This window comes from Phyllobates terribilis, unplaced genomic scaffold, assembly GCF_046119375.1.
Source record: "Phyllobates terribilis strain yellow unplaced genomic scaffold, ASM4611937v1 Scaffold_5__5_contigs__length_657084704, whole genome shotgun sequence".
NCBI classification, from domain to species: domain Eukaryota; kingdom Metazoa; phylum Chordata; class Amphibia; order Anura; family Dendrobatidae; genus Phyllobates; species Phyllobates terribilis.
In genome coordinates this window covers 540537976-540550377 of record NW_027362765.1, presented here as the reverse complement: position 1 = coordinate 540550377, position 12402 = coordinate 540537976, and the positions used below count along the sequence as shown (strand labels likewise).

At 42.6% G+C, this 12402-nt stretch overlaps 3 pseudogenes; all 3 read right to left on the bottom strand.

The window, feature by feature from the left end:
• Window positions 1-9322: 9322 nt before the first annotated feature.
• On the bottom strand, window positions 9323-9423 carry LOC141150980 (U2 spliceosomal RNA; annotated as a pseudogene).
• Window positions 9424-9804: 381 nt separating this feature from the next.
• LOC141150981 (U2 spliceosomal RNA) lies at window positions 9805-10010 on the bottom strand (annotated as a pseudogene).
• A 633-nt stretch (window positions 10011-10643) lies between these two features.
• On the bottom strand, window positions 10644-10756 carry LOC141150908 (U2 spliceosomal RNA; annotated as a pseudogene).
• Window positions 10757-12402: the final 1646 nt, after the last annotated feature.

Sequence of the window (12402 nt, the reverse complement as noted above, 5' to 3'; positions counted from 1 at the left end):
ACAATATAATTTTCTGGAGGTAAAACCTATAAGGCATATTTAGAGACATCTCCAACCATTTATAATTTCTAATATAAAAACCTAAATTATATATAGAAAACAACTTTAGCTTAGAGTCTGGCCCTAATAAAGTGCTTACACAGTTCATTATATATTTTGCATATAAAAAGGCCCTAATATCTGGAAAACCTTTCCCACCTTTTTTCTTCGATTTATATATCTCCTCTCTCTTTACTCTTTCCATCTTAAATTTCCATAATAAATTAAAACATACCTTAATAACTCTCTTCATGATATTATTTGGGGGAATAAAAACTGTTGAGACATATAAAATCATTGGGAGTAAAACCTGCCTAATTAAAATTTTTCCTTCCAGGGTAAGATCTCTCAACTGCCAGAAAGTAATCTTTTTCTTAACTCTCTCCAGCAGAGACTCCCAATTTTTTACATTAGCACCTGACTCTGTGAAATAAATACCTAATTTTTTTGCTTCATTCATTCTTGTTAATGTACACTCAGAGTCTAAAATAAAATCACCAAGAGTTAAAATATCAGATCTTTCCATGTTAATTTTAAAACCCGATGCTCCCCCAAACCAATCCACCATACCTATGGCTCTATTCATGCTTCTAGTGTCTTTAACTAAAACCGTCACATCATCCATATATACTACCACTTTTACTTCTTCATTACAACTCCTGGGAATAAAAAAACCATTGACCACCTTATCCCTCCTAAAAGTTGCTAAAAGTGGTTCAATTGCACAAATAAAAAGGATAAGGAATAAGAGACACCCCTGTTTAACGTCACAGTTTATTTTTATATTATCAGATAAAAAAAACATTAATAGATACTTTGCTAAAACATGATCTGTAAAGAGATTTAATACGTTTGCTAAAAACATCCGGGCATTTTTTCTAAAACTGCAAATAAAAAATCATGGGCAACTCTATCGTACGCTCAAAATCCAAAGTAATTAGTGCAAGCTTTTGTTTTCTGTCTAAAACATCCCATAAAACATCCCTGATTAACCCCTTTACGACCAAGGGCATATTAGTACGTATCTGTGCCCTGGGCCTTATGGACCTGATACGTATTAGTACGCCCTGGCGATTTCGCCCGCACACAGGCTGTGCGGGCGCGATCGCCGCCGGGTATCAGCTGATTGTCACAGCTGACACCCAGGGCTAGGTGCAGGGAGCGGTCCCGCACCGATCCCAGCACATTAACCCCCGCAATGCTGCGATCGAAGTCGATCGCAGTCGATCGCAGCATTGCGGTGGCAAGGGGAGGTGATCGCCGATACTCACCTCCTCTTCCGGCCTCCAGCGATGTCTGCCGCGGCTTCCAGGATGTTGCCATGACGACCCGATGTCGTCATGACAACATCCGGGTCACCAGACAGCAGGAAGATTTTTTGGACATGCGCAGTGCATCTCCAAACAATCTTCTCCCTGTCCAGCGCTGACAGCCTGCATGGCACAGGGATGGTGCTGCATTCCTGTGCCATGCAGGCGATCAGAGAAAAAAAAGTGAAAGTCCCATAGTGGGACAAAGTAATAAAGTATAAAAACTATCAGAAAGTGAAAAAAAATTGCAAAAATATAAAAAAAAAAAAATTAAAAATATAATCCACCAAAAATAAAAATATAATGTACCCATCAATAAATATTATTATAAAAAACAAACAAAAAAAACAATAAAAGTACACATATTTGGTATTGCCGCGTCCGGAACAACCTGACCTATAAAACTGTCCCACTAGTTAACCCCTTCAGTGAACACGGTAAAAAATAAAAATAAAAAACGAAGCAAAAAACAATGCTTTATCACCATACCACCAAACAAAAAATGGAATAACACGCGATCAAAAAGACAAATATAAATAAAAATGGTACAGCTGAAAACGTCATCTCGTCCCGCAAAAAACAAGCCACCATACAGCTCCATCAGCCGAAAAATAAAAAAGTTATAGCTCTCAGAATAAAGCTATGCTAAAAAATTATTTTTTCTATAAAATTGCTTTTATTATGTAAAAGTGCAAAACATAGAAAAACTATATAAATGTGGTACCGCTGTAAACGTACTGACCCGAAGAATAAAGCTGCCTTATCAATTTTACCACACGCGGAACAGAATAAAAAAAAACAAAAAAACAATTCCTGAATTGTTGGTTTTTGTTTATTCTGCCTCCCAAAAATCAGAATAGAAAGCGATCAAAAAATGTCATGTGCCTGAAAATGGCACCAATAACAACGTCAACTCATCCCGCAAAAAACGAGCCGTCACATGACTGTCTGCCAAAATCTGGAAAAATTATAGCTCTCAAAATATGGCGATGCAAAAACTAGATTTTACAAAAAATGCGTCTTTTAGTGTGTGACAGCTGTCAGTCATAAAAACCCCATATGATTCTGGTATTGCTGTAATCACACCGACCCGAAGAATAAAGTCGTCTAATCACTTATACCGCATGAGGAACGGCGTAAAAAATAAACTCTCAGGTTAGGGTTGGGCTAGGGTTAGGGCTGGGTTTGGGGTTAGGGTTGTGATGGGGTTGGGATTTTTTTCAAAAGTAAGAAAAAAAGATGACGATATGGCGACTAGTGTTGAGCGCAAGTGCTCGCTACTTGAGTTTGCATCGGGTGCTCTGGTATGCATTGATTATCGTGGGTATTTGAGTGACATGCTCAAGTCTCCGACCCATATGCTTCGCCGCCAAAAAAACTTTGCGGGGATTGCCTGCCATGCACGAGCGATCCCCGCATGGTTTTTTTTGGGTGTCTAATAACCGTGAAACATGCGGAGCAGGGACTCGAGCATGTCACTCGAGCACACGCTGTACATGGTGCATACCTGAGTACCCGATGCAAACTCAAGTAGCGAGCACTTGCGCTCAAGACTAATGACAACTTATTCAATATGATGACCTAATGTTATCAAATTCTGTGTAATACCTCTGGGTTCAAAATGTTCACTATACACCTTAATAAAATCCTTGAGGGGTATAGTTTCCAAAATGGGGTCACTTGTGGGGGAGCTCCACTGTTTGGGCACACAGGGGCTCTCCAAGTGCAACATGGTGTCCGCTAACAATTTGAGCCGACAATTTGTTAGCGGATACCATGTTGCATTTGAAGAGTCCCTGTGTGCCCAAACATTGGAGCTCCCCCACAAGTGACCCCATTTTGGAAACTAGACCCCCCAAGGCACCTATCTAGATGCATAGTGAGCACTTGGAACCCCCAGGTGCTTCACAAATTGATTCGTAAAAATGAAAAAGTGTTTTTTTTTTCACACTTTCATTTTTACGAATCAATTTGTGAAGCACCTGGGGGTTCCAAACGCTCACTATGCATCTAGATAGGTGCCTTGGGGGGTCTAGTTTCCAAAATGGGGTCACTTGTGGGGGAGCTCCAATGTTTGGGCACACAGGGGCTCTCCAAACGCAACATGGCGTCCGCTAATTATTCAAGCAAATTTTACAATCAAAAAGTCAAATGGCGCTCCTTCCCTTCCGAGCCCTGCCGTGCACCGAAACAGTGGGGTATCTGCGTGCCCAGGGGAAATTGCACAACAAATTTTGGTGTCCATTTTTTCTTGTTACCCCTGTGAAAATAAAAAAAATTGAGTCTAAAGTAACATTTTTGTGAAAAAAGTTAAATGTTCATTTTTTTCTTCCACATTCCGAAAATTCCTGTGAAGCACCTGAAGGGTTAATAAAGTTCTTGAATGTGGTTTTGAGCACCTTGAGGGGTGCAGTTTTTAGAATGGTGTCACTTTTGGGTATTTTCTGTCATAAAGACCTCTCAAAGTGACTTCAAATTTGATGTGGTCCCTAAAAAAATGGTTTTGTAAATTTTGTTGGAAAAATGAGAAATCGCTGGTCAACTTTTAACCCTTATAGCTCCCTAACAAAAAAAAAATTTGGTTCCAAAATTGTGCTGATGTAAAGTAGACATGTGGGAAATGTTATTTATTAACTCTTTTGTGTGACATATCTCTCTGATTTAAGGGCATAAAAATTAAAATTTTAAAAATTGCTAAATTTTTGCCAAATTTCCATTTTTTTCACAAATAAACGCGAGTGATATCGAAGAAATTTTACCACAATCATGAAGTACAATATGTCACGAAAAAACAATCTCAGAATCAGGGGGATCCGTTGAAGCATTCCAGAGTAATTACCTCATAAAGTGACAGTGGTCAGAATTCTAAAAATTGGCCTGGTCATTAACATGCAAACCACCCTCGGGGGTAAAGGGGTTAAAATCAATGAGTCGCTGATTCTCCGATTTGGCACTGCACACGTCTGATCCACTTCTATTACTGAGCCGATTACCTTTTTTAATCTATTTGCTAGTAACTTCGCATATACCCTATAATCCGTATTTAAAAGGGTTATTGGTCTCCAATTTTTAATCTGTTCTTTATTTCCTTTCTTAAATAGTAAAAAATAAAATAGCTTTTATCTTCTTCCCCTCCAAATTTGTTTCTCCTTCCAAAACGTTCATATAATCCTTCTTGTCACATATTTTTTTAAAAAAGAATTTTCTGCATTTTTCATCCTCGTCTAAAACTTTTACTCTGGAATTAAAAATTATTTCTTTACCTTTTTCTTTCAGGCAGTTTTGGATCTTTTCTTTCATTGTTCTGATCTCCTCCTCCATATCACATCCGTTATTTTTGAGGTGAAAAAAACATTGCAGTTTAGCATTAAGATTATTATAAAAAGTACGTTTTGCAGCAGCTTTATTCTTTCCTTCTTTAATAAAAAATGTTTTTACCTCCTTCTTGACAAAATCCCACCAATTAAAAATAGATTTAAAAACCGGTTTCTTGAGCTTCAGTTTTTCATACAGCTTTTTAAAACCTTCCATAACCACCTCATCTTGTAGCAGGGATACATTTAATTTCCAGTGTGACGGTCTTTTATCCTCATCTGATTCTATTTTAAAACTACATTCTATTATTTTGTGGTCTGAAAAAGGTGTCGCATGCGTTTTAAAACCTGAGCATGTTAGGGCTTGAGATATAAAAATATAATCTATTCTGGATGAAACACCTCTCCCCACCCAAGTGACTTCATGCTCCTTTTTTTGTCCATCTAAAACACATGTATCTTTAAAGCTGCTAAAATATTTCTAAGACATGAAGCTGACCCATCTTTTACATTTTTTAAATGACAATTAAAATCCCCACCTAAAATTAATGGATCTACTCCAGGTGAAAACAGCTGCAACAGTTCAAACAAATGTAATCTCAAGGCTTTGGTTATGTGCCCACGTTGCATTTATGAAGCAGAAAATTTCTGCTGCATAAATGCAAGTCCTCTCCCGGAAAAACGCATGCGGAATTCCGCACGCGTTTATCGCGCATTTTTCGCGCGTTTATCACGCGTTTTCCACATGCGGAATTGCCTTGCGTTTTTTATGCATTGGACAAAGGCAATTCCGCTTGCGGAAACGCAAAATTAATTGACATGCTGCGGATTTTTGAACGCGGCATAAACGCTGCGGAAAAATCCGCAGCATGTGCATAGAACTTGCGGAATCCCATTGGGGACCATGGGGTGCGGATATACATGCGTTTTTCAAGCGTTTACGCTGCGGAAATTCCGCAGCATATACGCTTGAAAAATGCTACGTGGGCACACAGCCTTTTTCTGCATTTGCATACACATTAAAACACCTCACTTTCTTCCCATTTTTCTGCACATCAATTCTTAAAATCCTCCCAGGGTATATCTCTTCATAACTTACAATCTCCCAATCTTTAGAACATTAAAACCCCACACCATCACTTTTTGACTCATTCCCACCAGAAAAGCAAAAGTTACTCTTCCATATACCCTGTAAATATTCATAGCTTATTTTTTTGTCAAATTACATTCTTGTAGAAAGAGAAAATCAATATTTTCATTCTTTAAAAAGTCATAAAAAGCAGTTCTCTTATATAGGTCATTAAGCCCCTGAACATTCAGGGACATTGAGCGGATCATCTTCTAACATTTAGTGCAGGGCTCTTTCCTCCGCTCTCACTCTCTACTGCCGGAGAAGATGGGTCTCCCTCCAGATCTGATACATCCGAAGACGACACACTCCCCAGCAGACTTGTTGCTTCTAATGCCTTTACTTTCCCACCACATGGTATTCCTTCACTATCATTTCTATCCACACTTCTTTTTAGAGATTTTTCTGTGCAGTCCATTTGTACCTGCACGCAAGGTAAACTTTGCGACAGGGAATTAGTAGGAGTGGACTCCACTACTTCTGGAGTATCACTTCCCCCCCCCCACATTACTCCCTTTACTAAGTGGGGAAATTTCTTGCAACACTTGACTCTTCTCTTCTCTCTTCTGATCTTCTTCTGTTCTTCTATCTTCTTCTCTTCATTCTTCTTATCTTCTTTCTTCTGCTTTTCTCTCTTTTTTCTTTCCATCTGTTTCTTCATCTCCATGGCCCTTTTTTCTATGTCCTCTATCCTCTTCTGTTTTTCCTCTTCCTTCTTTCTCTTCCTTTCTTCCAACTTCCTCTCCTCTTCTTCTTGTGACTTTTTAACTCTTTCCTCCTCCTTCTTCTCCTTCTTCACCCGTCCCTCCTCTTCTTCTTTTCTCTTTCTTTCCATCTCCTCCTTCTCACTCCTTTCTTTTTCCTCTTCCCCTTTTTCCTCTTCAGCAGCCATTCCTGCTTCCACATCGTCTTTAGCTTCTTGTTGCTGTTCTTCAGGTGATGTGTCCATCTCCTCTACATCCTTTTTCTTATTTTTTGGGCACTCATCCATCTGGTGAGGAGTACCGATGCAACTAAAACACTTGTTACATTCTGCATCCTGATGTCCATATTTTTTACACACACGGCAGTAGTTTGGCATACCTGTGAAGAATAAATAACCGCGGGTACGGTTGTTATAAACCTGCGGCGGAGGTCTGGACACGCCCCCCTCCTCATCCGAGTTCTTCCTAAACGATGCCAAATACACACGTTTCCCGTTCCACACTCCAAACTGTGTTTCCCCGCGTCTCTTAGGGATGATTTTGTCACAATACATTGATAGGTAACTCTCAACCTCAGAGTCTGTAATAAATGGACTAAACAAATTAATCGTCAATAGTTTCATTGAAAACTGAAAAGAGGGGATTACTTTCACCCCCTTCAGCTCTTCCTTCTCTTTATTTACTTCATAAAGCGCAAAGGCACTTTTTCACTGCGAGAAAAAAAGGATTGAAAGCAAAGAAGATGCTCCTTGTCAATCTTCAAGAGCTTGCAAATAACATTGAAAATAGATTGGGAATCTTTCACCTGCCGGTGATCAGGAGAAACCACGAACCTGATGGTGTCCTTCAGCGGATAGTCCTCCGAGAAATAATCGTTCGGGTTGCTCATTTGATTCTTCTTCCTTCCTCCAGGGTTTCTCCTTGTCTCCATGATTTTCCTCTTCTTTTCCAGATACCAAGGAAAATATCACGCACGAAGTTCGTCCTCCCTCCCACACAAACCGTCCTCCGGAAAGAAAAGGCACTGCAGCTTTAGAACTGATTCCCAAAAGCAGCACTGGATATCTTCAAAGGCCAAGAATCGGTACTACCACCACAGTAACCTTCAGCCCAATGTCACAACCCACTACAGATCGTGCCAAAAGGCCGAGAAGTGATTACCTGAATTGGTTTTGGCCTATGGCTGCATCCTGGCCCCAAGAAGGCACCCATTGTAGGGATAGGGACAAAGACTCCCCTTAGGAAGACATGTTGTTCATCAATAAACACTTTAAAACCCACAACTATACTGCTTGTTGCAGATGCACCCCACACGTTTTTAATCTGCATAAGTCCACCTATTTTCACACATTCTCCCCCCCAATGTCCCACGTGACTGAAGACCGGGGAGGGGTAGAGAGGATAACTAATTAATTAACAAATGAGCAGCGGTCCGCCCTGCTTCCCAGTCTTTAGGCTCCCTACAGATTGAAGCTGGCTGCTGCAGCACTGCCAGATAAAAGCCAGGTGCCAATTATGACACGTGTGACTCGCCCCCTGGACCGTGGGGCACTCGGATCCGGGCAATAGGGGGAACGATGGGAGTAGTAGTGGCAACCCGGTTCCGTGGCTCAGGGTGGTCAGGCCAGTGGTAGTCCGTTACGTGTTGTTGATTATGTCCGACTACGCCACCCGTGGATTTGAGGTCATTAGGAACCGCCGCTGCAGGGCAGACCGCTGGGGCTGATGATATGTGCAGCTGGGATGGTGTGACTCCCCACGGGAAGAGTGCGGCCCCAGGGCAGTGTAGTGGATGGTGGGAGTGATGGTGGTGAGAGTCCCAGTACCGGTAGTGCTGGAGGCGCGAAGGAGCACACAGACAATAGGTTGCAGTCCAGGGTCTTTACTGAAACAGGTAAACTGACCCATAAACAGTCCCAGCTAGGAGGGGACCTGGATGTCTGAGAGCAACGGGGAAATTGGCCCTGGTCAGGGTGAGGGTGTAGGCCTACCGTGCTTTCTGCGCTCCTTCTGGCTATCTCCTCGTTATAGGGTAACAGCCCACGTTTCCGAGCTTTCCGTGTATTCTCGCCTGTATGGCCTGCGACGTGGGTTCCTTTCTGCTCCCAGCCTTGTACGGCTCTGCTGGTCCCTTCTGTTGTGGCAGGGCCTCCAGGCTTCTTAGGCCAAGGAATATACAGTACCTTGCGGACTGGTTATCTGCTGGGGGATGTGGAATCCTTCCAGCCTCAGACACCAAAGTCTGGTAAATTAAGTCCTCTTTCTGCCAAGACAGGCTCTCTTCGCCTCTTGTCTCTGGCTTGTGGCTCTCCTCCTGCCACACTTCCTCTTAGGTGCAGTGCAACTGTCTGTCCCTGTTCTGCTCTGGGACAAGTCTCAATGCTGAGACAGGCCATCCAGTTCTCCCTAACCCTGCCCCCAGTACCAGCTTTTATAGGGGCAGCCTGCTCCCCCTACTGGCCTGAGACAGGAGGCATTGCATGCTAATGTTCCCCTGACTAGAGAACCTCCCCCTTGCTCTCAGAAACAGCTTTAATACATTTTGTGGCATCCAGGCCAGGGTGACACACGTGCAATGTCTGTTCCGTTCTTCCTAACAATGGGACAATGGAATAATGCAAGAATGGAAGACTGGAATAGACATTGCATGTGTCATAATGGGCTCCTGGCTTTTATCTAGCTGTGCAGCAGCAGCCAGACTCAGTCTGTAGGGAGACTACAGACTGGGAAGAAGGGGGGACCGCTGTTCATTTGTTCAATAATTAGTTACCCTTTTACCCCTACCCTTCCTGGTCTTAAGGCGCATGGGACATTAGGAGGGAAAGGAGAATGTGTGAAAATAGGTGGACGTATAGGGGACTAATCAGATGTTAAACTGATAAGAAAAGATACTACACTTGATCTTAGCCATAAGTCTGAGAAACGATTATCTGAATTAGTTTTGGCCTACGGCTGCATCCTGGCCCCAAGAAGGCACCCATTGTAGGGATAGGGACAAAGACTCCCCTTAGGAAGACATGTTGTTCATCAATAGACACCTTAAAACCCACAACTATACTGCTTGTTGTAGATGCACCCCACACGTTTTTAATCTGCATAAGTCCACCTATTTTCACACATCCCCCCCCCCAATGTCCCACACGCCTTGCATTATTCCATTGTCCCATTGTTAGGGGGCAATGGAACAATGAGACAATGGAATAATGCAAGAATGGAACAGACATTGCATGTGTCATAATGGGCTCCTGGCTTTTACCTAGCTGTGCTGCAGAAGCTAGCTTCAGTATGTAGGGAGCCTCCAGACTGGGAAGCAGGGGGGACCGCTGTTCATTTGTTCAATAATTAGTTTCCCTCTCTACCCCCCACCCTTCCCGCTCTTGAGGCGCGTGGAACATTAGGGGGGAGAGGAGAGGAGAATGTGTGAAAATAGGTGGACATATAGGGGACGTATCAGATATTAAACTGATAAGAAAAGATGTTACCCTTGATCTTCGCCAAAAGGTCGAGAAGCAATTACCTAAATTGGTCTTGGCCTATGGCTGCACCCTGGCCCCAAGAAGGCACCCATTGTAGGGATAGGGACAAAGGAAGACATGTTGTTCATCAATAGACACCTTAAAACCCACAACTATACTGCTTGTTAAAGATGCACCCCACACGTTTTTAATCTGCATAAGTCCACCGATTTTCACCCATTCAACCCCCCTCCCAATGAACCATGCACCTCAAGATCAGAGGGGGGGGGGTAGAGAGGATAACTAATTAATGAACAAAAGAGCAGTCCCCCCTGCTTCCCAGTCTGTAAGCTTCCTACAGACTGAAGCTGGCTGCTGCAGCACTGCCAGATAAAAGCCAGGAGCCCATTATGACACGTGCAATGTCTGGTCCATTCTTGCATTATTCCATTGTCTCATTGCCCCCTAACAATGGGACAATGGAATAATTCAAGAATGAAAGAATGGAACAGACATTGCACGTGTCATAATGGGCTTCTGGCTTTTATCTAGCTATGCTGCAGTAGCCAGCTTCAGTCTGTAATGAGCCTACAAACTGGGAAGCAGGGGGGACCGCTGCTCGTTTGTTCAATATTTAGTTACCCTCTCTACCCCACACCCTTCTTGGTCTTGAGGCACATAGGACATTAGGGGGAGAGTAGAGGACAATGTGTGAAAATAGGTGGACATATAGGGAATGTATCAGATATTAAACTGATAAGAAAGGATACTACACTTGATCTTAGCCAAAAGACCGAGAAGCGATTACCTGAATTGATTTTGGCCTATGGCGGCACCCTGGCCCAAAGAAGGCACCCATTGTAGGGATAGGGACAAAGATTCCTCTTAGGAAGACATGTTGCTCACCTTAAAAAACCCACAACTATACTGCTTGTTGCAGATGCTCCCCACACGTTTTTAATCTGCAAAAGTCCACCTATTTTCACACATCCCCCCATCCCCCCTTCCTAATGTCCCACGCGCCTCGGGACCAGGGGGGGGGGGGGAGTAGAAAGGATAACTAATTAATGAACAAACGAACGAGCAGTGGTCCCCCCTGCTTCCCAGTCTGTAGGCTACCTACAGACTGAAGCTGGCTGCTGGAGCACTGCCAGAAAAAAGCCAGGAGCCATTATGACAACTGCAATGTCTTTTCCATTCTTCCATTCTTGCATCATTCCATTGTCCCATTGTTCCATTGCCCCCTAACAATTGGACAATGGAATAGTGCAAGAATGGAACAGACATTGCACGTGTCATAATGGGCTACTGGCTTTTATCTAGCTGTGCTGCAGAAGCCAGCTTCAGTCTGTAGGGAGCCTACAGACTGGGAAGCATGGGGGACCGCTGCTCGTTGGTTCAATATTTAGTTAGCGTCTCTACCCCCCACCCTTCCTGGTCTTGAGGTGCGTGGGACATTAGGGGGGAGCGGAAAGGAGAATGCGTGAAAATATGTTTACGTATAGGGGACGAATCAGATATTAAACTGATAAGAATTTTATTTATTTATTTTTTTTAAACCACTCAGGTTTAATTAAAAGCAAACTGTAAACCAGACTTCGTCATAATTTATACTGCTTATTAAAGTTTTATTCAACAAAAATACATCCAAGTAAACTTATACCAGAGAAAACTCCAGAAAAAAAATCAACGGTATATAACCATATCCTGCCACTTAAGGTATTTCCACACACCTTCAGAATCTGTTCCACAACCACCACCACCTTCTCTTGTGTCCCACAAATAGATTACATATAGCCTTGCTAAGATCAACCTAATACAATCATTAACTGTTAAATTTACCCTTTTAAACACACACAAATTTTTCACATCCCGCAAGCTCTCCTGCACACACACCATAATTAACCACATCATCCTTTCTAGGCCACGACAACTAGCACCAATACCAAACATAGCCACTCTCCAATCAATAAACTTCACACCAGCAACCCCTTTACACAGTCCACTCACATCTTTCCACACATCATACGCAAAATTACAATCCCACATAAGGTGCCTCACCGTCTCATTCGCTCCACAACCATCCCTTGGACATACTGCAGATCTTATGAGATCTCTTTTCTTCTGAAAATCCCTCACTGACAAAATATTATAAAGGCCCATCCATACTATATCCCGCTGTCACCTTGAATACTTAACTTCATCCATACCCGCGCAACTTCCATAGAACGCAATCCCACCACATTACTTTCACATTCATTCACACACATCTTTCCCATCACCTTCTTAACCAACTTAAAGTCCTTCATTGCAACTGCTAACAAATCATTCTTCCTCACAAACTTCTCAATCAAACCATACCACTCAGGACTAGTGTTGAGCGATACCTTCCGATATCGGGAAATATTGGATCGGACCGATACCGAAAAAGTATCGGATATCGCCGATTCC